The sequence below is a fragment of the Felis catus genome, chromosome C1, assembly GCF_018350175.1.
Source record: "Felis catus isolate Fca126 chromosome C1, F.catus_Fca126_mat1.0, whole genome shotgun sequence".
Lineage (NCBI taxonomy): Eukaryota > Metazoa > Chordata > Mammalia > Carnivora > Felidae > Felis > Felis catus.
The window spans coordinates 176,465,317-176,490,746 of record NC_058375.1 but is presented as its reverse complement, the minus strand read 5'-3'; the positions used below and the strand labels follow the sequence as shown (position 1 = coordinate 176,490,746).

The following is a 25,430-nucleotide window of genomic DNA, read 5'->3' as shown; positions in this document are numbered from 1 at the left end:
GCTCCAGGCTCTGAGATGTCAGTACAGAGCCGGGCACGGGGCTTGAACTCGTCAACTGCGAGATCATGACCTCAGCCAAAGTCGGACGCTCAACCAACTGAGCCACCCAGGTGCCCCAAGGGCTGTGAACATCTTTAAAGAGAAAGGTCTTGATGAAACTGCAATAGTCAGAGAATGCTTTGTGGAAGGGCTTTAGCCTGAGCTAGACCTAAAAGAATGATCAGGATTTTGACAGAGGCATAGAGAAGGGAGAGCATCGCTGAACATGGAAGGCACAGGATGAGGAGCAGGAGAAGCAAGGGTTGCCCTTGGTCGATTGGTAGGGTAGTGAGGAGTTTGGGGGAGATGTAGGGGGTTCCGGAGGGAGAGCATATCAAGGGGTACAGAGAGATAGTGTTTTAAAGGCTTTGAATGTCAACTCATGAAATTTAAACTTCATGCTTCAGAAAACAAAGATTTATTAGTAGTGCTTTTGTAGTGGGGCAGTAACTTGGTGTAGTTAATTACTGTGGAACATTGGTCTGGCAGCAGGATGATGAATGAACTGGAGTTCATTTTACAGGTACAGGGAGGGCCATTGAAACATTTTGAGCAAGGGCTATCTATAGTGACAGCCAGGGATAAGATGGAATTCATAGGAACAAAAAGGAGAAGCTGAGTGGAAGAGTGTCTATCACTTGGAGAGGGACTTGACAGGGAAACTAAGGTGGGGGGGATTAAAGATGAGTCCCTATATATATATTTAGTTCACATTCTTGAGCATGTTTTTAGAATAATACCATTTTTGCTTATTTACCCACTACTGGGATTTACTAAAACTTTTTGCTCTGCATAGAAATACTGTGGCTCAAGGGTTATGGGTATGAGGTGAGGATTCCTGAGATCATCTCATGACTCTGTAGAAGTGAGCTTCACTAGTATCCTCTGACGGTCCTCCTGTGACCTCTGCCTACAGCTAGTGCCTTTGTGGGTGAGAAGCCAAGGGAGAGGCATGAAGAAAAGTATCACTTACATAAGGGAGATGTAATGCAGTCAACACTGTGGGGTCAGCTGAACCTCAGCAGGTTGGGTCACCTTGAGCAAGTTGGTAACGTCTTTGAGCTGCCATTTCTTATTTTTTTTTCTCCAAATTTTTATTTAAATTCCAGTTAGTTACCATACAGTGTAATATTTGTTTTAGAACTACAATTTAGTGATTCATCACTTACATACAAGACCCAGTGCTCATCACACCAATTGCCCTCCTTGATGTCCATCACCCACTTAATCCATGCCCCACGCACCTCTCCTCCGCCATTTCTTCACTTGTAGAGGTAATAGCATTGACATACTACCTTGTCAGAGTATTTTGAGGATTAATACAACATTTGTTAAGAGCTCAGTTTTGTGTACTAGCTTCAACCAGGGCTGATTTTGCTCCCCTGTCATGACTGGGGGGTGCTACTGATATCTGATGGGTAGAGGCCAGGCATGTGCTACAATTCACAGGACAACTCACAACAAAGAATTATCTGGCCCAAAATGTCAATCATGATAAGATTGAGAATAACTGGTATAATGCCTGACCATAGAGTAGGCACTCAAAAATAGCTACAATTTTTAAAGTACTTAATATGTGGAAGACTATACTAAGTATGTAACATTTATTTTCTACTTTGATCCTTTCAAAAGTCCCGTGGAAGGTAGTTACTTTTCTTAGGCCCATTTTACAGGTAAAGAAGCCAGGACTCTAAAAAGTTGAGTAGAGTAACTCTCCCAAAGACAAGCAGCAGGTATGTGGATTCAGACAGTTGACTCTAAAGACCTGGTTTTAACCACTTAAATAGTCAATCCAATATAGATAGATAGTAATATCAGTAATAAATATCAGTAATATCAGTAATAAATATCAGTAATATCAGTAATAAATTTATAAATAAATAATATCAGTAGTAAATTTCTGAACCCATCAATTTAACAAATTGAATGTGTATGAGCCAGGTCTGTTCTAGGTTCACAGACAGACAAATAGCAAATTATTATTTTAAAAAATTTTTTTTTATGTTTATTTATTTTTGACAGAGACAGAGACAGAATGCGAGTGGGTTAGGAGCAGAGAGAGAGGGAGATGCAGAAGCAAAAGCAGACTCCAGGCTCTGAGCTGTCAGTACAGAGCCCGACATGGGGCTCGAACTCACGAGCTGTGAGATCATGACCTGAGCCAAAGTCGGACGCTTAACCGACTGAGCCACCCAGGTGCCCCAACAAGTAGCAAATTATTAAAGCAATGAACAAGCCTGAGCTTACGTTAATTAGTAAGCTAAGCCTCTTGTGTGTTGCCCTTTTCTGAAGATGGACAAGCCAAATCAAAGACCTATGATAATGACTTGTTGTGGTTGTTATACCAGTTAAAGATTTCTAAATGGGACCCATGTCGGTGATAGTTCATACTGAGTGGGGCAAGGTGTTAGTCTCTATTCTCTCCAGCACTCTTGCCCAAATTCTGCTATTTTACAAAAATAAGAACTGTCCACCACTACTTCCTTCCAATCTAGGCTGCAGTTTCAGTGGCATATGGACTGAAAGAATTGGGAACTTCTATGCTCCAAGCTGGGCAGTATTCTGAAATGACTAGGCCAGTTTTACTAATTGGGAGAATTAAGTCTCTTATTTTTCAGCCTCTATATTTTGAATTAACAAGTTAAGCTTTTTAAAATTTGTGCTGTTTTCAGGATCTCCAAATCTAGCTTGCTTTGATTTTCTGTTAGAAAATCTTCAATTTGATTTTTTATATTTGTAATATCTAGAATAAGGTATTCACCTATATTCATTGTATGTCTTACGTGAAAAGGGTTTTCATGTAAGTAATTAAAAGATTAGTCCTAAAGCACTTAACGCTCATGGGTGTTATACCAGGTATTTTGGAAGAATGTAGAAGAATAACAAAGCTCTTAACTGAAGCCTAGGTGAAGAGACAAAAATATAAATGAATGGAGCTACTTGAGGACAATTGCAAAACAATTCACTGCCACATACAAAAATATAAATGAATGGAGCTACTTGAGGACAATTGCAAAACAATTCACTGCCACATACAAAATAAAATAAAGGTGACTAGCCTCTTACATGCAAAAGTGATACAGAAAGACAAAATAAGTTGAGTTCATAGGACCCGGTTATAGGGACTGTGGCCTCATGGTATATGGATGTAGGACTTACCAAGACTTGAGTAATAACAGGCTGGAGGATGGGCAGTGTGTATAGTGGTTAGAGCTCAGGCTGTGGAGTCAGACTGGGACCAAACCCTGGCTTACTGCTTAATAGATGTGTGACCTTGGGCAAGTGATTTCCACCCTCTACTTTCTGTTTTCTCATTTATTTTTTAGTTTTTAATTTAGAGAGAGGAAGAGAGAGAGCAAGTGGGGTAGAGGGGCAGAGAGAGAGAGAAAATCTTAGGTAAGCTCCACATTCAGCGTGGAGCCCAACATAGGGCTTAATCTTTTGTCCCTGGGATCATGACCTGAGCCAAAATCAAGAGTCGATGCTCAGCCGACTAAGCCACCCAGGTGCCCCTGTTTTTTCATTTTTAAAATGGGGGTAATGAAAGTAGCTACTTCACTGGGTTCTTATAAACATTAAATGACTTACATACTTGAGTGCTTGAAATTCAGGCAATCTGACCTCAAACCTTCAGCTGTAAACACCCAAGCTACAACAGCCTAGAATTGTCATTAGTACTGTTGTGGTTGTTGCTCTTACAGTATCATATGAAAGAGAGGGATCGGGGAAGCACTAAAGGTAAGAGACCGTCTGAAGTTGTAACAGAAATCTAGGCATAGGTAATTTGGATCTGTATTAAGGTAGTGACTTTTTTTTTTGAATTTTTTTAAATGTTTATTTATTTTTGAGACAGAGAGAGACACAGCATGAGCAGGGAAGGGGCAGAGAGAGAGGGAGACACAGAATGTGAAGCAGGCTCCAGGCTCTGAGCTGTCAGCACCGAGCCTGACGTGGGGCTCGAACTCATGAACTGTGAGATCATGACCTGAGCCGACGTCAGACGCTTAACTGACTGAGCCACCCAGGTGCCCCTAAGGTAGTGGCTTTAAAATCAGACATAAAGGGGAATACATGGAACAAAGGACCAAATTTAAAAGACATTGCATGATACAAATCCAGAAGGTAGTTTGATAGTGAGGCTGAAATACAGACAGTGAAATGTAGGATAACAGGATTATGAGCCCAGGTGCTCAGAAGTTGGGTGATGCCGTTGAAAATGATGCAGATGTTTCCTCTTATCATGGGAAAATGATAAGCTCAGTGTTTGAAATGTTAGATTTTGTATAGGCAAAGGGAAATCTAAGTGAAGATCACCTCTAGATAGTCAAAATACTGTCAATAAGAAGCTGGAGACAGAAGTGGAAATTTGCTTTTTATCATATTGCTATTGTGTCACTGAAATAAAGTAGGTATGGTTGGATTATTGTCCCCTTCATCAGATTACTGATGTATTTCTGGGGTCTGGGTGACTAGGTATCCTTAGGTGTCTTCATTTAGAATACTTTTGTATTTTCTGATTCTGCTTTGATGTATTTCCTGGTTTTTAAACTATAGCCTTGTATGCATTGCCAAAATGTTACAAAGGTTGGTAATCTTGTAACCTTGCTAAGTGGTTTAGTGAGTCTTTCCAAAGTCGTCATCCATTTTATCAGCATTAATACTTTGATGTTATTAATAGTTCATCAAAGTGTTTCTGAGATTGAGTATAATGATTATTATCACATAATTGTTTTAGCAGAGTTCAAATTGCTCCTGATCAAATGTGGAACACAAAAACCCAGCCCTTCTCTTTTCCCTGAGATTGACATTTCCCTCAGGTCAGAGTACAACGTTTTGTAATTATACACAGAAGTTGTACTTTCCTAGTACATAGGTACTAGGTACATAGGTATATATATATACCTAGTATATAGGTACCTATATACTAGGTATATATATATGTATATACACATATACATATATATGTATATACATACATACTTTCTTAGGGTAAAAGGGTTAGAACAGGTCTCTCAACTTCAGCATCACTGATATTTAGGGCTGGGTAATTATTTGTTGTGAGGGACCATTGTGTTCTTTGTGGGATGTTTAATATCCCCTGCCCTCTACCCTCTAGGTGATAGTAGTAGTTCCATCTCCCAAATTGTGACAACAAAAAATGACTCCAGACAGTGCCAAATGTCCTTAAGTAACTGTTAAAGCCACTTAATTTCTTCCATTTAGCTGTTCACATTGCTAATTTTGAATGTGTTTTAAATATTTAACATCATATTAAATAGCATGTGCTACATACATGTTTCACCACCAGGGATTCCAGAGATCCTTATGCATCTTAATAAATAATGTGCCTGGTTTAGACTTGTATGCTCTTGGAATAAAAGCCACATTATTCAATATGCAGAATGGTATATAGGAAAAAGTCCACTGGAGGCTTGTTTTCTTGTATTCTCTCTGATAGTTTCTTGCTGGATGTTGTTAAGCAAATATTTACAATCTACTGGACATTCACTCATCTGAGACTTATTAAGTGACTCCTACATGCCTGGTACTGTTGTTATACACAAAGATGAATAAGATGGTGGTCTCTAACTTCAAAGAACTCTCAGTCAAGTGGAGAAGCCAGATGAGAAAATGGTTACACCACGATGTAATAAATATTGTAACTAAGGATTGGAAAATGGGAGCTCAGAGGAAAGAGTAAACTCTACCTGAGGAAATAAAGGAAGGCTTTTCAGAGTAAGTAAAACTAGAACAGAGTCTTAAGAGCAGAGGAATTTGCCAGACACGGGAGGAGAACAAGAACTTCAGGCAAAGGAAACAGCCTCTGCAGAAGCTCAGAGACTTGGCTCTGGAGAAATAAACATGGTTGCATGACTGGAATGGGGAGATGTGGGGCAGTGGTGGGAGTGGAAGCTGGGAAAGTGGGCAAGGGAGAGCCACTGCAGGCCTTGAATGTCTACTTAAGTTCTCTGAGCACTTCTTTCCTGGTGGCTATGAGAAGCTTTCAATGGATTTATAGGCAGAAAATACCTTATTCTCTGGTTTGGGGATAGTCTAGACAATATTGAGATATGTGTTTTACAGTTCTGTTTACTGTTAATTATTTGGACATGGGTATCTTTTCAATTAAAAAAAAAGTTGAGGGATGTCTGAGTGGCTCAGTCGGTTAAGCGCCCAACCCCGGCTCAGGTCATGATCTCGAGCTCATGAGTTCCAGCCCCGCATTAGTCTCTGTACTGTCAGCACAGAGCCTGCTTTGGATCCTGTGTCCGTATCTCTGCCCCTAGCCCCCTCTCAAAAATAAACATAAAAAAAAGTTGAGTTTCTGTAATAAGTCCTTGTGTTACATGAATAAGTCCTTCTGTAGTGAATAAGTCCAAAAAAAAAAAAAAAAAAAAAAGAAAGAAAGAAAGAAAGAAAGAAAGAAAGAAAGAAAAGAAACTCCAAGGAGAATGAACTTTACTAGGGAAGAAAGCCTCATACTCACAGAGAGAGTGAGTTTGATATGAATGAACATGATTTTTTATAATGCAGCTATTTTTAAGTTAATTTTTGTTTAAATTCGAGTTAGTTAACATACAGTGGAATATTGGTTTCAGGAGTAGAATTCAGTGATTCCTCACTTACATACGATACCCAGTGTGCATCATAATAAGTGTCCTTCTTAATGCCCATCACCTGTTTAACCCATTTCCCTATCCACCTCCCCTCCAGCAACCCTCTGTTCTCTGTAGTTAAGAGTCTTTTATGGTTTGTTTCCCCCTCTCTCTCTTTTTTTCCTTCCCCTATGTTCATCTGTTTTATTTCTTTTTTTTTCTTTTTCTTTTTTTACATTTATTTATTTTTGAGAAATAGAGTGAGACAAAGTGTGGTTGGGGGAGGGGCAGAGAGAGGAGACACAGAATCTGAAGCAGGCTTCAGGCTCTGAGCAAAAGGTCAGCATAGAGCCTGATGCGGGGGTCGAACCCACGAACTGTGAGATCATGACCTGAGCCAAAGTCGGACGCTCAACCGACTGAGCCACCCAGTCGCCCCTCATCTGTTTTATTTTTTAAATTCCACATATGAGTGAAATCATATGGTATTTGTCTTTTTCTGACTGACTGATTTCACTTAGCATAGTCTACTCTAGTTCCATCCCACAATGTTGCAAATGACAAGATTTCATTCTTTTTGATGGCTTGGTAATAGAGTTCTTTTTTTTTACTATCTTGATTTGTACTTAAATTCAAAATTCATGGATAGTTTCATAATGGCTAACTGATGTAGTACATTTCTTTATTGAGGCTGTGGAAACCCATTTTAGAAATTTCAAGGCCAGTAAATTGCTTTGTAGTACATATTTTCAGTATCTATAAATTTTCAATCCCAATAACAAGATTTGACTTTCAATAGGTCAAAATGTTTTGAATCACTTTGGGAACACATTGAGGGTTAATGTACATTTATTTCAACTCTGTAAATCCTTAGTATGTTTCTTTTTCCCCTCCTTCACTCCTCCTGCAGCCTTATTTCTTTCTTTCTTTGCTATGTCGCAATGGAATAGTGCTTAAATTAGTGATTTGAACAGCAAAAATTTATTCTGGCCATAAATGGGGATGAATTAAAGCCAAATTAACTTCAGTGTCTGTTACTTCAACTTGAGAGGTTATATTTGATTGATATAGTGGGGGGAGATGTTGATCTTGATTCAGTCAGCTATGGCCAGGAAAGGGACATCACGTGCTGCCTGAGATTCGTCTTTTCAATGGGGACTATGGTGGTAACAAGTTGTGTGTGTGTGTGTGTGTGTGTGTGTGTGTGTGTGTGTGGGCGCACGCGCGCGCTCCCGCATGCGAGGGGTGGGTAGGGAGAGAGTGGGAAGGGGTCAACAATATAGATACACCTGAAGTACTTACAGTATTAACTGCTCAGCTTGAGTAAAGAAGGATCATTTTCCTTCTAAAATCATTAAAAACATTTAAAAAATCATTAAGATTAACAGCTAAAGGTTTTCTTTTTATTCTGAAGCTGGTAGTCTGTTCATCCAATCTTTTCACAGTTTCCTAGCATTTATATTTAGTCTGTACAGCATAATCTTATTCAAGAAAACTAAATTTCAATATTTTCTCTTTTCTTCCTTTCCTCTCTTTTCCTCTCCTCTCCTCTCCTTCCCCTTTCCCTTCCCTCCTTCCCTCTTCCTTCCTCTCTGTCTCCCTCTCCTTCCCTCTCTCTTCCTCCCTCCCTCCTCCCCCCCTCTCCTGAGATCCCTGCTGAGGAAAAAGAAAGGTAGTATTTTGTTTTGTTTGAGAGTTAAGAAAAAGTCTAGATTCAAATCAAGAAGTTGCTTTTATTTTTTTTCTCTTGAAGTTCAACAAACTTGTGAAATGTTTTACATCTTAAGAACAAGTCAGATAGCTTCCTGTTGTCTCAGAATAAGACTATGTTTTGAAATGGTGTTTTACTCAGTTTATTTTTACTGCTTTTTTCTATTTCCATCTCTTCCTCCCTGCCCCCACCCCTTGATGTTGTTTAGCAGTTTGTGTTCCATGTTAGCATTTTGATTCCTTTTCAAGTTAAAACAAAATAAATAAACAATAAGAGGAACATGGATAATTCTCTGGAATGAAAATTGAGCTCTCCCTAGCTAACAAGGAGATAGATTCAAATGACCACATGTTTGTTTTCATAGTTCTCCGTATTTCTGTTGGAGACATAGGCCATATTACTGCCCAACCAGAGGCATTTCTTGGCTCAGTATGGAAGAAAACTTTTAATCCAGCATGCCTTCTAAATTCCTGTGCGGAATGAAAATGTGAGACAGATGCAGTACTTACTATAGAGCCATACACACATTACTTATTTATGCCACAAATGAATATTAGCTTCTACTTTGTGTTAGGCTAGGTGCTGGGAATATAATTGTGAACAAGATAGGCAGCTGTCTTTGCCTCAAGTAGCATGTGATGTAGTTAGGGAGGTAGATAGGTGAATAGATGGTTATCTTCTGAAGTGATAAATGCTGTGACGTGGAAAATGCAATTTGCTATGGGAACATGTGAGGAGCAACAAAACAGATGGGATGTGGGGTGACAGGGAGAGGTCAGGGAAAGCTTAAAGGAAGTCTTAAGATGTGACTGGAAGGAGTACAAATTAGCTAGGCAAAAGGTGAAAGAGTGGGTATACAAGGGAGGGAGAATAGAGGTATTTACTCATAATCAGCACAAACAGATAAGGCAATTTCATCATTTCTGGGGATATTTACTGGTGAGCTTCCTTCATGTTGCTCCACCTGCTATACCGAGCATCAAGGTTGGACAAACAACAAGTACCTCTCCACAAAGTGGACATGTGAGGAATGGCCAGTCCTAACTGGGGCAAGTAACATCTTCCTTTTAGTCATTCAAGGTTCATTTTAGAGCTGCAGTATGCTTTCGAAGAATCAAGCCCAGCATGACTGTGCACAGCCTTCCATCAAGGATGTGACCAAAGCTCTTGGAGCACGTGAAAACCTGCTCAGCCATGTTCATAATTTAGGAGTTTTCTCCCTTTGTTTAAATACATAATTTTTGCCTACTATGAAAAAGTTGCTTTCCAGTTTACCCAGTCCTCTCCTGGACTATTTCACTTATTTGTGTGATCTGTCTGGTGTTCAAAACTATCTGAATTTTTAACCTTGCCAAAAAGATATGTTTGGCAGAATTGACACATAAAAATGTGAAGTTTTTACATGGCAAAATACTGCAGAAACAAAATTAAACTACAAATGACACTGAGAAAAATATTTGAAACATAGAAGAGACAAAAAGTTAAAATTCTAAAACTCCTGTCAATCAACAGTAAAAAGCAAGCAAGCAAGCAAGCAAGCAAACAAGTAGCTCTATAGAAAAATAGGCTAAAGGTAATAAACAAGAAATTAATTTAAAAATACAAATGACTAGGGGCACCTGGATGGCTCAGTCGGTTAAGTGTCTGACTTCAGCTCAAGTCATGATCTTGCAGTTCGTGAGTTCTAGCCTTGTGTCAGGCTCTGTGCTGACAGCTCAGAGCCTGGATCCTGCTTCAGATTCGGTGTCTCCCTCTCTTTCTGCCCCTCCCCTGCTCATACTCTGTCTCTCTCCCTCTCTCTCTCTCAAAAATAAATAAGCACTAAAAAATACAAATGACTAATAAACTTATGAGAACTATAAATTAATACAGCAACATACTTTTTTTTTTTACATTTTTTTTCCAATGTTTATTTATTTTTTTGGGACAGAGAGAGACAGAGCATGAAACGGGGGAGGGTCAGAGAGAGAGAGGGAGACACAGAATCGGAAACAGGCTCCAGGCTCTGAGCCATCAGCCCAGAGCCTGACGCGGGGTTCAAACTCCCGGACCACGAGATCCTGACCTGGCTGAAGTCGGACGCTTAACCGACTGTGCCACCCAGGCGCCCCTAATACAGCAACATACTTTTGACGAGTTATACATTACAACATAACTTTTGACAAGTTACAACATAACTTTTGATAAGTTATAACGTTAAAACACCAGCCTCCAAAAATGTGTAGACCAGAGCCACTCCTTCTAAGCTACCAATCCATTCATGCATTTTGATTGACCTCTTATTAGGTGTAGGGTGTAGGGCGTGGGATTCTGTCACTCTAAGGACCTCATTCTCATCGTATTCTATATCAATAGCACCTCCAGGAGCACAACTCTAGACAAAGTGAACAATGACCCTTGGAAACACTGGGGAACACTGTGAGCTCTAGGTGTAGGCACAAAGAATTTGAAAACATGATTCTAAAAGAGCACTAGCTCCTTCATTATTCAGCTAATGAGGTTTGCCCTCCTGCTTTTTCATATGGGATAGATCCTGGAAAGGAGAAACATAGTGATAGAAGCAGAGTAAGAATAGGGGATCCCTTCTTACTAGCCTCCTGTGTTTTTCAGTCATGTCTGATTGCTTCATCTCCTATGTATCTCTAGAGATAATTAAAAACCTGGGAACCAGAGATAAATTTTGGATATGTCCCCAGACTAGCCATTTAGCCCTTGGTTAGGTGTCGTTGGTCTGTGGATTCATGGCAAAGATCCCCAGACTGACAGTCACATCTGAGTTTCTCTAGCACTGGATTTTTCATTCATTGGGCAACTCAGGTTCTCTGAACTTTAAGTTATGAGAATCAGATAAACGAGGGATGTCAAATATTCTTTGCTGTGTTATTAACAGTTGAAATTAATTTTGCCCATTTGTAGGCTTTGCTTCCTCTGTAAGACCGGTACTCTTTGTAACAGATAAAGTTTGCTGTTCTAGGCCCATGAATTGAGTGCTTGGGTAGGGTGATGGGACTGTGTTGGAGACAGGATCAGCCACACGGTTCTACCTTCTCATCCCAGGCCTGTAGTTTGGTGGTGGTACAGCAGGTGGCTCAAAATGTTCCTTTCACTTTACCTCTCATTGGGCCCCATGAGTCACCTTTGCCTCCTTCTTTGCGGTCTCATCCCTTTGATAGCTTCTTTGCTTGCAGACACTCCTTATGCAAGTCTGTGGCTTTGATCCAGATGAAATGGATATACATGAAGATGATGACCTGTTTGGTATCCTTGACTACTTGGGCTTCAAAGCATTGGGTCAGGGTCCAAGGCAATTTGTAGAACCACTGCACTTGGGGAGCAAAGTGCAGGATTCACCTATGTTGCATGAACTATAGGTGTCTCTAGAGATCTACCAGGGATCTACCAAGAGCTTGAAAATCACAAGGCAGTGCCTCAACCCTGATCATGACTGTGTGCATATCCTACACATTGTTATCAAGTGTGGCCAGAAGGAATACATTAAGTTTGCCTTCCTCAGATTGAGGAAAGAGCCATGCATGCTTGACAATATTTCTATAAACATTATCTTGTGCTCAGAGGCAGGATCCTTGTACATTTCCTCTAGGATGGCATCATTGTGCTCACAGTGCTTAAATAAGCCTCAGGAAGATGGGACCTGGATCAGGATATGTGTGTGTGTGTGTGTGTGTGTGTGTGTGTGTGTGTGTGTGTGTGTGTAGGAACACAGTTGAGGAAAACGGGAACATTCCCATTCCTTCCAACCAGCTGGATCATTCTCCCTTTTTATTCTTTCTTCCTCCTTGTTTGCTGAAGTCCAAACTAGTTTCTCACTTTCTGCCTCATTTTTTCCCAGGCAGAGAGGTTGCACCATGAATACTTCTGCCATTGATAGCAGGGTAATACCTTAGCCTAGCAATGTGTCATCAAATTGGGTACCTTGATGAGACTTGGTTGGGAGGGGCTTTCCTTTCCTAGCATGCCCACTTCAAAGGGAGATCTATTTGTCTTGTTTAAAGTTTGCTTTCCAGACAGGTTAATACCACAGAACAAGGCAGATTCTTAAGTGAATTTACCCTAATCTTAAATTGTGCTCTGAACCAGCCCAGAATTCAGCACAGCAATATTACCTACCATACAAACTCTCACCTAGTGTGTATATTGCTCTGGGTTTAGTGATACTGGAGACCATCTCTAAAATTCAAAAAGCCATGTCCTGTCCTTCACCGACTTTAGGGCTGGGCTGTTGGGGAAGTGGAGAGGAGGTAGGGAGAGCTGGCCCAGGCCAGGAGTCAATTTTATGCTTCAAGCTTGGAATCCATTTCACACTCCAGTGGTGGAAAGTAACTTGAGTACTACATGACAACATATACAAATTGCTTTTCCAGGTCTTCTTTTGCCTCCCAGACTGCTTTCCCATCTTGTTGGTTTCTTCCCGATGAGACAGGAAAGGAGACAAGACAATGGATATTGATTAACCGCCCTCATTCCACCTTGACTACACAGAATCCTATAGCCAGGTGACCAATATTATTATGTACATACTTCAACACCTGTACCTCTCACATAACTCTTCTCTCCCTCTGTGGGGTGAGAAAACAAGGGAAGTTTTTCAAGCTGTGAACAGAGCTATTGAGAACTATTCATCTTTCATTTTATCCAGGAGGGTGAACAAGACCCAGCAGCCTCCCTGCTGCCTACTCCTCTGTCTACATACCTCTGAGCTGGCAGGAAGAGCAAAGCCAGAGTCAACTTCCTTCCCAGCCCCTGGTCACTTCTAAGGACTGAAGAGGACTCCTTCCTTCCTCTAAGCCCAAACTTCAGAGATTCCCTGAACAAAACTACAAACACAGCACAAACAGAAGGGAATTAGAAGAGTAAATATGTTTGGAAATAATACCGTTGGTTATGATAAACAGAGAACAGAGACCATCTTCTTCAGAGGATGTGGTAGCATGTGGACTAATTAATTTTCTCTAATTGTACAGAAACAGTTCTTTGGTAAAAATTTTCCTTCTCAGAGGAGACAGAAGACTATCTTGCTGATTTGATGAAATGCATTTTGTCCTTAAAGACAAAAACTGGGACAGTGGAGAGGGTGGCCTGAGGAAAATGGCCTTCTTCTCCCATGCTGGCAGGACATGACCACGGCCACAGGAGCAATAGATGGGGATGATCCAGGCACAGTGGCTGATCCATGATTCTGACAATTTTGTGATGATGCCTAGAAAGTTGGAAAACAAATACAAGTATCCTACTGGGTCATGTTCTGGATGGCAGAGAAAATACCTTCATAGACATTGGTGTAAAAGTTGACATTAGATATTATCCTGAGGCAATGTTAAATTTATTGTGTTTATGTGTACTGTGTGTATATAAGACAATATCTTTTTTAAAACTATAGAAACTGTAGTATTTATAGGTAAACAGCTTTGTTATATGCAACCTGCCCTTACGTGTTCGAAAAAAAAAATCTATTTCTCTATCCATCTATCTGTACATAGAGAGCTTGAGTGAGCAAAGGAGGCCAAGGGACAAATGATTAAAAGAGGGAATATCTGGTCATAGGTATATTCATGCAACTCTTCTTTAGAATTTTTATTATTCTCAAATTAAAACACTGACAAGTTGACCCTGTCTTCCTCTCATCAAGAGGCACACATCATCTTTTAACTACTTTAATATTTTATTATGAAACATTTTAAACATGCACATCAGAGGAAAAATATAGTGAATTCTTATGAACCCCCCTTCTACCTTAAAAATTATTGTTGTTTGTGACAATACCTTTAAAAAAAAACATAGAGGAGCAGTGCCTTAAAAATTATTGTTATTTGTGACAATACCTTTTAAAAAAAAGCATAGAGGAGCAGTGCAGTTGAAGTTTGTGTTCTCCATCTCTTAGAGCCAGTGCTAATCCCCCTTTCCCTCCCTGGGCCAAGCTCTCGGACACTTTAGAGCTCTCCCAGTCCTTCAAAACTTGAGGAACATACTTTCCACAGCAGATTGCCATAACGTTGGTGCCCGGCATTCAGCTTTTGAGGGTCTGGGCATGGGTTTGCCTTCTTCTCTAGTCAGCTCCTGGATCTATTTTTATTTATTTATTTAAATTTTTTTTTAACATTTATTTATTTATTTATTTTTGAGAGAGAGAGAGAGAGAGAGAGAGAGAGAGAGAGAGAGAGAGAGCATGAAGAGGAGAGGGAGTCACAGAATCTGAAGCAGGCTCAGGCTCTGAGCTGTCAGCACAGAGCCCGACATGGGCCTCGAACTCACAAATTGTGAGACCATGACCTGAGCCAAAGTTGGTCACTTAACCGACTGAGTCACCCAGACACCCCTCCTGGATCCATTTTTAATGAGTTCCATTCTCATAACATACAAGGAAGTCATCTGAGAGGCTTAATTTCAGTGCACAATGGTATAATCCTTTAGTCACCTAATAACTTCAAACATACAAAAACAAGCAAGCAACTGGAAATGCAGTTAAAACCTCAGATCTATATATAAAAACTTTCTAATGTTGACAAGAAAATGGATCAGTCCTGACACATATCTAAAATAAGAATTTGGGATTCCAGTTAAACATCATTGGTGGAACACATATATATTTTTTTTCTTTTCTAACATACCACTAAAAATAAATGAAAAATAAGAAGCCAATAAGAGTGGTAGAAGATAGAAGAGATTTCACCAATTTGGGGAGATGGAAGTCAGATTGGGGAATGATAACTGATTCAGCAGAGTGGCCTACTTAGGTTCCTGAAGAGAAGGATTCAAGAAGCAAATCATATCACTGCGAATCTCAGCAGACTCAGGATTTGCAGGCCCCAGAGAAGGAGAAGGAAAAATGTGGGGTAAGGCATGAACTGGTACTGAGAGATTGATTGAGAGTCTGTATGATCCCACCCCTTGCCGTTTGCAGCCTGTACTTTGAGCAGCCAAATTGCCTTCTTCATCTTTACCGTCTCTTTATCAGCTCTCTTTACCCATGTCCGCTTTACTAGTGAAAGCGGGATCAGTAGTGCTCTCAAAGTTAATCAGATTAGAGAACCAATTCCAGAAAACCCAGGACTGATTCAGAGAACTACACCTTAAATTCTGTTTCTCTGGAGCCATCTCTGCTACTAAATTCTGTATCATTCAGCATTTGGCCAGAGAAGCATGACTTGTAGTGTGTATATTTATGTATGTATATGGATATACATATGTAGAGACTTTTACACGACTGTAGGAGCAGGCTACATGCCCAAAAGCTGTAGGGCAGAAGTGGAAGATCATGAGCAGACTGGAGCTCCATGGGCATGAGCAAAACTTGCTGTCTACAGGCAGTTGGGAACAGAAGAATATGAGTATGGCTTGAGCTGAATGAAGCTTGTAGCTTGTAATCGTAGACATCCTCAACTATGTCACTTGACTAAACAGTTCTAAGCTGAGAATTATTGCAGAAGGCCAGTGTCAGGCAAGAAGCCACTATTAATATGGCAAGCATTATCTGTTGACTCTAAATCTGGGATCTCCTAGATTTTATTTTCAACCCAAAATGTATACCTCTCAATAGAATGATGAATTTGACTTAGAGGAATGAAAGCAGATGAGAAGGAACATTCCTTCAAAATCTTTAATTCTTTCCCTGGAATGAATAAATGCCCTAATTCAAGGCTAATCTTAGACAAGAATGTCTTTGACAATAGTGACTACTCTGCTGAACACCTACTATATGCTATCTAACTGCTCATACTTCTTCATGTCTTGTGAGAAGAGGCACTGCTTGCTTTTGTTCCTATTTTCAAGGGTATTTGTACATACACTTACCATATGACCCAACAATCCTACTGCAAGGTCCTTACCCAAGAGAAATGGAAAGAAATGTTCATACAGAAACCTGAGAAGTCAGGTTTACTGTTCATTATAAAATAGTTGGGTTCACTAAGTTTGAGGTTCCTCTCTTGTAGTACAGCCTACTGCATGTGTAGGTGACATCTAGCCTTCTTGGCATCACCCTGCAGTATCAGGACTCAGAACTGTTGGAAATGCTGATATACTGGTGCTGTTATTGCTGTGAATAATGAACTGTCCTTTGCTCTGACTCGAGAGTCCATGTCTTCTGCTGGCATCCATGACTAACTTGTTAACTTGTAAGTAGAGTAAAATCTCAGATTCTTTAAAGCTCTAGGTAGGATGCATGATCAGTGATTATTATAATAACCCCATGAGGGAAGAATTATTTTTTGGTATTGGAAACTGAGATTTAGGGAGGTGAAAGTTGCAAAGTCACCAGTTGTAAGTTGAAAGAGAAGGTAATAGTTAGTAGTTAAGAGCTTTGTCTTTGGAGTTGGCCTATCTGGATTTAAGTCCTGACTCCATCACCAAATAGCTTTGGTAAGAGGGGGATATGGTTAGGAATGCTACAGGCTCAGTTGTTTTGCTCTATAATCTCAAGCATAAAGGCTAATGAGGAAATATGATTCAATACACTTAATATAAGCCAAATTCTCTTCTTAAATGAATGTGAAAATTATCAGGATCTCTGTTATTTGTAGGTCTTCTTATATAGAAAGTGAAAGACTGGAACTACCTGATTTAAAAAATTTTTTTCTTAGTGTTTACTCATTTTTTAAGAGAGAGACAGAAAGAGACAGAGAACAAGCTGGGGAGGGGCAGAGAGAGAGGGAGACAGAGAATCTGAACCAGGCTCCAGGCTCTGAGCTGTCAGCAGAGCCCAGTGTGGGGCTTGAACCTACAAACTGTGAGATCATGACCTGAGCCACAGTCAGACACCTAACCGACTGAGCCACCCAGGCACCCCAGAACTACCTGATTTTTAAAAATATCTCTTCTAGCTCTGAAGTTCTGCAGTTCAAGTGTTTTAACTTTTTACACTGTACTTCCTTTCTTATTTGTCTCTAGAATTCAAAGGTGGACCAGGAAATCCTATGACAAGTGAGGTCTATGAGCTAGGAGTGTTGCAATGGATCTGCCCTATCTACTCCCCCTGCTGACCCTTCATTTGGGGAAAAGTGGTTATAAAACAGGATCAATTTGCTCCTGGATGGGGGATATGCAAGATGACAAATTCTGAGGATCTATGCCAGTGGTTTTGTTAGATTCCTGATTGATATTTGGGTCTCAGAGGAAGTTTTCTTTTTCTAAACTATATTGGCCCACATCAGGCAAGAATAAACTTAAGGTTCCTGAAGTCAACAAAACAAAATTTACATAATGGCAAAATCAAGTCATCAGTTTGAATTTTAACAATGCGTTGTATTGTTATGAAGATTTAGTGATCTAAATGTATGTGTATTCTGCATGCCTAGAATAGCACCTAGTGTGTAGTAGGAGCTCAATAAATTTTTGGTAAATAATTAATTAATAAATACTGATACACAAGAATATTTTTGTTAAGTGGGAAAATGTAGGCTGAAGTACAGTTTGGTCTCCTTATAACTATGCATTTTGTATTTATTTTATCTAGCTATCTATCATCCATCATTTTATGATATTCATAGTAAAAAGACCAAAAAGTTTTGCCTCACATAGATTTTTCTGGGGGTGAGATTAGGTAGGACTCTAACTTTCTACTTCAAATGCTTATGCTTTTGGTGGGGGTGTAGGGGAGATGCATTTTTAATAAAATTTTTTTTAAAAAAGAAGGAAAAGAAATAAAGCCATGCCCTCTCTTCATGCAGCCTGAATGGAAATGGATAATGGGTTGGCTAAAAGCAACGAGAAGGCAATTTTCTAGGTTGATGAGGAGAAAGAGAGGTCTTCTTCCTCTCTCTTCCTTTCTCCATTTTTCCTTGTCTCATCCTGCCTTTTGAGAGGCTTCTAGTGAAGGCTGGTTCTTAAAAGGTTTGGTGAGAGGTGGGAAGGAGGGCTATTTAACCAAGATCCAGAAGTGATGTATTTCCAGCAGTTAACTGAAAGCCTTAATCTGCTTTCTTCCAGCATTTCACTTTCAGTAATCTCAATCAGAGCTCTGAGGCAAAATATTTCTGAGAAACTCACTTTCTTCCAAAAAGTACAAGAATTAATACCTATTTTTTTCTTTTATCCACTGTTCTCTCTCTTCCTCTCTCTCTCTTTTAAAGACACAGCCTTTGTGGGGTTTTGTTATCATTGTAGGAAATAACTCAGATTATTGTAATTTAAAATCTACTTCTCAGGATGGGTCATTAAGGCCTTAATACATCCCAGCACCAATTACATTAGTATAACTGATTCTGAAAATTGCTAGAGCCAAATACTTGTATGTTGTTACTTGGGAAATTCATCAGTACATACCCTGAAAACTAAGTTGTTCTTAAAACTATACAATAATTAATATCTTCTTGCCAGAAAAAAGCACATTTTACTTAGTTTAGTTTTTCCTTATTCAGTAACTATTATTTCAACCTAAGATTCCCAGAGAAAGGAAGAAGAGGAAACTGTCATAGTTACTATGTTCTGTTGAGCATATTTTACTGGATACTGTCATGTGCATTATGTCATTAATCCTCAAAACACGTCTGAGGAGTGAGTATTGATACACTATTTTACAGATGATCAAACTGAGGCTCTGACAGCTTTACCTCTTTGCTTAGACTCAAACAACCACTAAATGGCTGTGCTGAAACTGAGGTCCCATCTGATTTCAAAATATGTCCAACTCTTTCCACTGAGCTACACCAGATTCTCATATAAGGCAATTTTTGAAGTCAACTAAATAATAATTGAAAATACTCAATTTCAGCTTAACACACAATATAGCATTTAAGTGAAAATTTGGCCTGCTGTTTATTCTCAGCTTACCACACATTGTAGAAGAGCAATCATATTAGCTGCTACTAACCCCATAATTCAAGCAAATCTTCACCAAGTAACTAAAGGAAAATTTTCTCACTCAGACATACTCCCTAATTTTACCTGAAAAACTGTCAAATATGAAAATCATATAGAATTATTTAATAATGCCACGTGTGACCTTTTGTGTCATATTATGGTCTTATATTGTTAAAATAGCTCATGTAAAGCTATTTAATATACTAGGGAAAATATCTGAATATGGGAAAGCAGGCCAAAGATAGGTCACCCTGGAATTGACATGTTTCCACTCAGTTATCTTCTGTACTTAGAAAAGAGTTACTGATTAAATTATCAGAGCTTGGTAATGATCTGTTTTATAAATATCTATACTTCTCTGTCCCTTGAACATGCCAAGCTCTTTTCTGTCTTGGACCTTTTCACTTGCAATTTCCAGTGCATGGATCCCTGCTTCACTGACTTATCACATGGCTAGCTTCTTCAGTTTTCAGATTAAATGTCATCTCCTTATAGAGTCATGCGTTGTTTTGCACCCAACCTCCATGTATTTTTCTTTTGGCAAAAGAGGGACCAAATTTTCCTCTAGAGTCCCATGCTTACCCCACTTTTAAGCTTGTGGGTTTTGGTGGAATGGATGCTAGGTGAGGTCTTAATTGGCTTGAGACAATAAGCATATTCCATTGCCCTGGCCACAGTGATTTGTTCAGGAATGGGCCTATAACCTAGTTAGAGCTAGGGAGAGGTAAGAAGACATTCATTAGGATTTCTGAGAAAGAAAAGCTCCTTTCTGTTCATTGAGAGCTTTTAGAAGAAACCTCTCTGTTTCCCTAGATTTTTGGACAGTAGTTATGTTCATGAATGGGAGTTTATTTGCAGATATGTATGTGTAGGAGGGTGGGTGATGAGGAGTTTAGAGTAGCCACTGTGTAGAGCCTATGGATGACTCCACCTGTGAGGAAATCAGAGATGGAAGGTGGGCTGAAGAAAATTTTCTGGAATGACTTTGAGCTCTTAGACTAAACCCTTCAGAAAATTTGACCTATTCCAAGATAAGTCATTAACTTCTCTTTATTGTTTAAGCCAATTTTGTTGTTGTTGTTATTGTTATTTATAATATAAGAAATGCTAATCAATGCCATTATTCAGAGAGGATTTTCCTGATAAACTTATTTTAGGTGGTTCCCTCTCCTCCACTACTACTTATCATGAACTATTTTTATTTCCTTCATGTTACTTATCATAAATCTATAAATATACTTTTGATTTATTTGCTTATTTTTTGTCTGTCTCAGCTACAAGGCTATAAAGTCTTTGGGGCTGGGAACTTGTGTATCTAGTTCACTAATTATGACCAGCATCTGGAACTGTGTCTTAGAAAGATGGAAATAGCATTTATTGGATGATCGAATTAGGAACTTTTCTAGAGATCCAAAAATACATTTTCTCCAGTTCCCTGCTCTATACCCCCTTGCAAAAGCAAGAAAAGAGAGAGTACAATTTCACTGCATGTACCCATCAGCATGAATTCTGGCAGCCTCTTTCCATGCAAAATGGAATAATTTTCCTGGAAGTCAGCTTTTAACATGAGATGTTGTTATTTTTCCTAACCGCAGTTAGACTGCCAGCAGTTTTATGGTTTGGTGTCTGACAAAGAACTTTGTCACCATCTGCTTTTAATTTTGAAAGGGCTCTCCAAAAAGCACATTTGAGAACATGTTGAAACAGAACTTAAATACCTTAAAAGAGTTTAAAAGTTTTTTCCAAAAGTGGTGACCCAAAGGGTTAGAAATTAATTATTTATTACTTTTTGGCAACAAAAACCAAAAGCAGAACAACAAAAAGTTTCATTATTTTGTGATAGTTGCAGATAATGACCAGAAAGAAATGAGATATAAACTTAGTAAAAAATAATTTAGATACTCTGAAAGATGCTGAAGAAACATCTTAATGAATACTATAGACTTCTAATCTTGTCAATAATATTTGGGTCATTGCTTTACCAGTGATACAGCAATTAATAGCAAAAGATTCTGTTTTGTTTTTTTCTTTTTCATATTATAAAACATAAACTATTCTCAAATGGGAAAAGGTATGTTTTAAAAATATTTTCACAGAGTGTTTTTCAGTTTTGGAGAGACTAACACAATTTTACTAATTTTTCCAATCAGAATCTCTCTCTGTTGATATTTAACAATACTCATCTCATTCAATCAAAGAAACATTTATTGAGCAGCAACTATATGCTAAGCATCTTGTTAGACTTATATTTGGACAAGATGGCAGGACCCCAGCTCTTAAGGTGCCTATAATTCAGTTGGCAGAGTATGGTAAGTGTTCTAACACATATTTTAAATTTTAAAATGTATTAATGACAGGAAATTTAAAAGATGAATTGCTGAAATTTGCCACAATGTTTAACTTTCAATGACCTGTCACTGAAATATGTTATATGAGCATTTGGGAAATCTAGTTACTGTAGAATCTTGGGACTATAGTAAAGGGATCATAGAGGTCACCTAATCCATTCCCTGTGTCAAATAATAGCAGAAGAAAACAATCTTAGAAAATAAAAATCCATTCCATGTTGATGCCCTGAGAAATGTGACTTCCTAAAAATGAAGACACTTTTGTTTTAGGATAATAAAGTTATAATGGTGCTTTTAAAACAAATGTTAGAATTCTGCTACTTTGTCCTTGAATCATAGGACTTAAAAGACAAAAAATTGATTTTTAGGAATTCCAAAGACTAAAGAGCTGAGAAAGCAAAATGCTCTCTATTTCTAGAAAAAAACATAAGCCTAAATATTACATTAATAGGCAGTAAACATTGTGTGGCATGAGACACACACCAAGGATATTTAATCAGCTAAAATATCTTGAAAAAATGAAATTATTCTAATATGTAACCCACACAAGCCAGTTGGTGTCTTCTTTATTCATGAAGTACACACTGTGGCTTGTCACCACTACACATAGTAATTGTGGTTTTTCTTTAAAGAAACCTGGCATAGGAACTCCTTGTATAAAGGAAGGCCTCCCCTTCTGTCACCTGCCACCGGGCAGAGACCTTTTCTACCTGTGATATCCTCACCGTCAGAGCCCACCCCTTGCCACTTTTTTGCTGAGTCCTTCTGCTGATCCCCTTGTTAAGAAAAATTATCTGGACTTGGAAATAAAGCCAAGAGAGCGTATCATGTCTCCTCTTCATCATACAGGGCAGTGCCTAACAAGCCCTCACCCACCATCAGAGATTCCTCATAATCATCTTTGGGAAATGCACCTGTGTTGGAGGCTCATTGTACTTGCTATTGACTTAAGGCTCAGACATTGGAGAGTTACATTTTAATTTATGGACTTGTTTCCAGTTGAGATACAGATATTTCTGTGGTATAAAAAGCAGCCCAGAGGTTATGGTGATTATAGTTTCATTTTCCTGTAAGACATTCACCAGTTTAATATCTAACCTAAGAATCATACTCTAACACTCTTCCTCAAAATGCTTAGAAATATCCACTTCCTCAAAATGCTCTGTATACTGGTTTTACCATTTTCCTGTTTTTTTCTTTAATTAATAAGTTGGACAAAAGCTTTGATATATATTCATTTCTTATTTGTATGAATCAAGTTTTAAATTTTTGAAAACTTCATATATTTTTTGGAAGCTTCTATTACTTTTTCCATTGAGGCACAGAATTCAGCCTTGCTTACTCCCTCCTTTGTGGAGGGAAGGGCATTATTTGCTTGCTATATCAATATGGAATTAATATGGCCAGCCTCCATTACCTTCATGTGGTCTATAAGCTCCCAAGCATGTTTTCCTCAATACTTACACAGAGTTGAAAGGGAAGGTCTTAGATTTAAGGTCAAGCTTAAGAATCCTTGGGGAGCTTGGGCTGGAGAATATTATTAATGTTTTTGTCACGTTGTGAATTAAACTGGCATCCTTTGGGGGGTAGCCAGAGGACTTTATCACACACATCTTGGTATCTGTGGCAAAATGGAAATAGATTCCAACCAACTTTTGTATAAAAGACCATTTTGAATATAACCAGATGGTAAGATGGTGGACATCTGCCCTTTTTGCCTGCCTAGCATGTATTCTCCATCTTGTAATAGTACCCTGATTTTACTCACTTACCCTTGGAGTCTTAGTGAGAGTTTCAACTAGAATGTCTCATTATCTCCTAGGCAAGGAATGGGCACAGGACCCCCAACCCAGCCAATAGATGCTCTGGAATTTAAACCGTAAGTGAGTAACATACCATCTGAAATAATGTTGTGACTCATTCATCCCTAGGACAAGGCCCTGAAGAGACTGCCAACTAGTACCTGACACCTAAATCTTGATAGCTGCCTGGATTCTGTCCTTACTGAGACCTGGTTCTTCAGCTTTTCTTTGTATCCTGTGAGCTATCCTGTGATTTCCAATCAATTCACTTTTTGGCTTTTGTTAGCCAGAGTAAATCTCTAGTGTTTGTAACCAGAGAACACTAATTGACACATTTGGTGATTATATGTATCTTGTTAAAATTGAAGCATCAGGTATTATATTGTTCTTTCATTGCCTTTTAGAACTAAAGATAGTAATTGTAATAGGTAATAAATAACATTTATTAAGTGCCTGCCACTGGTCTGGATTAGCTCATTTAATCCTCACAAAAACGCTATGACATGGAGAAACTGAGAGTCAGAGAGGTAAAATACCCTCATCTAGTTTGCACACTATTAAGTCATGGTACCACGATTTGAACCCATACTGTCTGGTGCCACATCCCTTGTTCTTTATCAAATTTCTCCTTGGGACTAAAGACATCCTGTGCATTGATGGGAAAAGCCATCTTGCAGGTGGTTTCCTGCTGCTGAGTGCTCTTTATTCTCAGCATAACCTTTGCATTTCACATCTAACACAAGCCAAGAGCTGGTTTGAAACTTTATGTTGGTTAAAACATTGGCATGAAGAAGAACATTCTGTGCTCTGCAGATACTAAGTGGCTCCACAGTGGACCAAAGGAGAGCTTTCAGTCCTCCAGGGTGCCCCTCTGGGTTTCTGGAAGGGATGGCTGCCCCAGCTTTTCTACAGTAGCTCTGTGTACAGGATCAACATGGTCAGCAGCAACTCTGGACTCCTCCTTTGGTGTACTGGGGGAATCTGAATTAATGTTTTTTATAAACAGAACTCTAGACTAGAAATTTGGAATTAATATTCAGTTTTCTGCTCCTTCCCCAAATCTGGATTCTCTGCTTTCTTTATATTTCGATTCTACCCCTTCTACGTCTGGGTTCTTTTGAGGACCTCGTCCAGTTGAACACATTACCAATTGAAGGGATGATCACAGGAGACACCATGCTATGTCAACATTTCCTCTGCTTATCTGCCTAGTTATTAATACCTGGTTAGGGTGAACCTGTCTGAGCACCAGAATCACTAGTGAACCCTTTACAAGCGTGCAGATTCCCAGGCCTATGCAGACCTCTTAGAGGTAGGATCTAAGAATCTGATTCTAGGGGCGCCTGGGTGGCGCAGTCGGTTAAGCGTCCGACTTCAGCCAGGTCACGATCTCGCGGTCCGTGAGTTCGAGCCCCGCGTCGGGCTCTGGGCTGATGGCTCGGAGCCTGGAGCCTGTTTCCGATTCTGTGTCTCCCTCTCTCTCTGCCCCTCCCCCGTTCATGCTCTGTCTCTCTCTGTCCCAAAAATAAATAAACGTTGAAAAAAAGTTAAAAAAAAAAAAAAAAAGAATCTGATTCTGATGTCATGTTTGGAAACCACTGGTGTGAAGGAAAGACTTCTGAGAATACTCGGGATCTTTGACCCTTAACACAGTCCTCAACTTCTCTGGGCATTGATTTCACAATCTGTAGAATTGGGAAACAAGGTCACCTGTGTCCACTTCACAGGTTGTTGTGAGGCTGACGGCTATAAAAATATTTTTGTGAAATGATTTACTATTATTATTTTAAAGAAAAAGCAATTCACTAGGTGTTTGTACTTTGCTACAGAAATGGGGCTTGCAAAGTACAAGTGTCACAAACACAAAATTCTTTCAAATGCAGATTGTATGGGACATGTTTACACAGACCCGTTGCCATTGCTGGGCCTGGATCTAAAACTGATCCTAGAAGTCAGTCTTGAGAGTAGTATAGGGAACTCTCTGCCTGTACCACCACTACAGTCCTAACCCCATGCGAGGATGCCTAAGTTCATTTAACAAAGGAAATTCCTTTTATTCCACAAAGAAAAGACCCATCTTCAAAATATACTCATGAGATTAATGAATTTACTTGGACTA

At 39.2% G+C, this 25,430-nt stretch overlaps 1 long non-coding RNA gene across 1 annotated transcript in view; it reads left to right on the top strand.

The window, feature by feature from the left end:
• The window catches only part of LOC123379212, a 51,035-nt gene extending 37,208 nt beyond the window's left edge, over nucleotides 1-13,827 (top strand). Inside the window, exons 2-3 of the long non-coding RNA XR_006583424.1 lie at nucleotides 12,729-12,860; nucleotides 13,004-13,827. This is a non-coding gene — a long non-coding RNA (uncharacterized LOC123379212). The remainder of the gene's footprint in view (nucleotides 1-12,728; nucleotides 12,861-13,003) is intronic.
• Nucleotides 13,828-25,430: the final 11,603 nt, after the last annotated feature.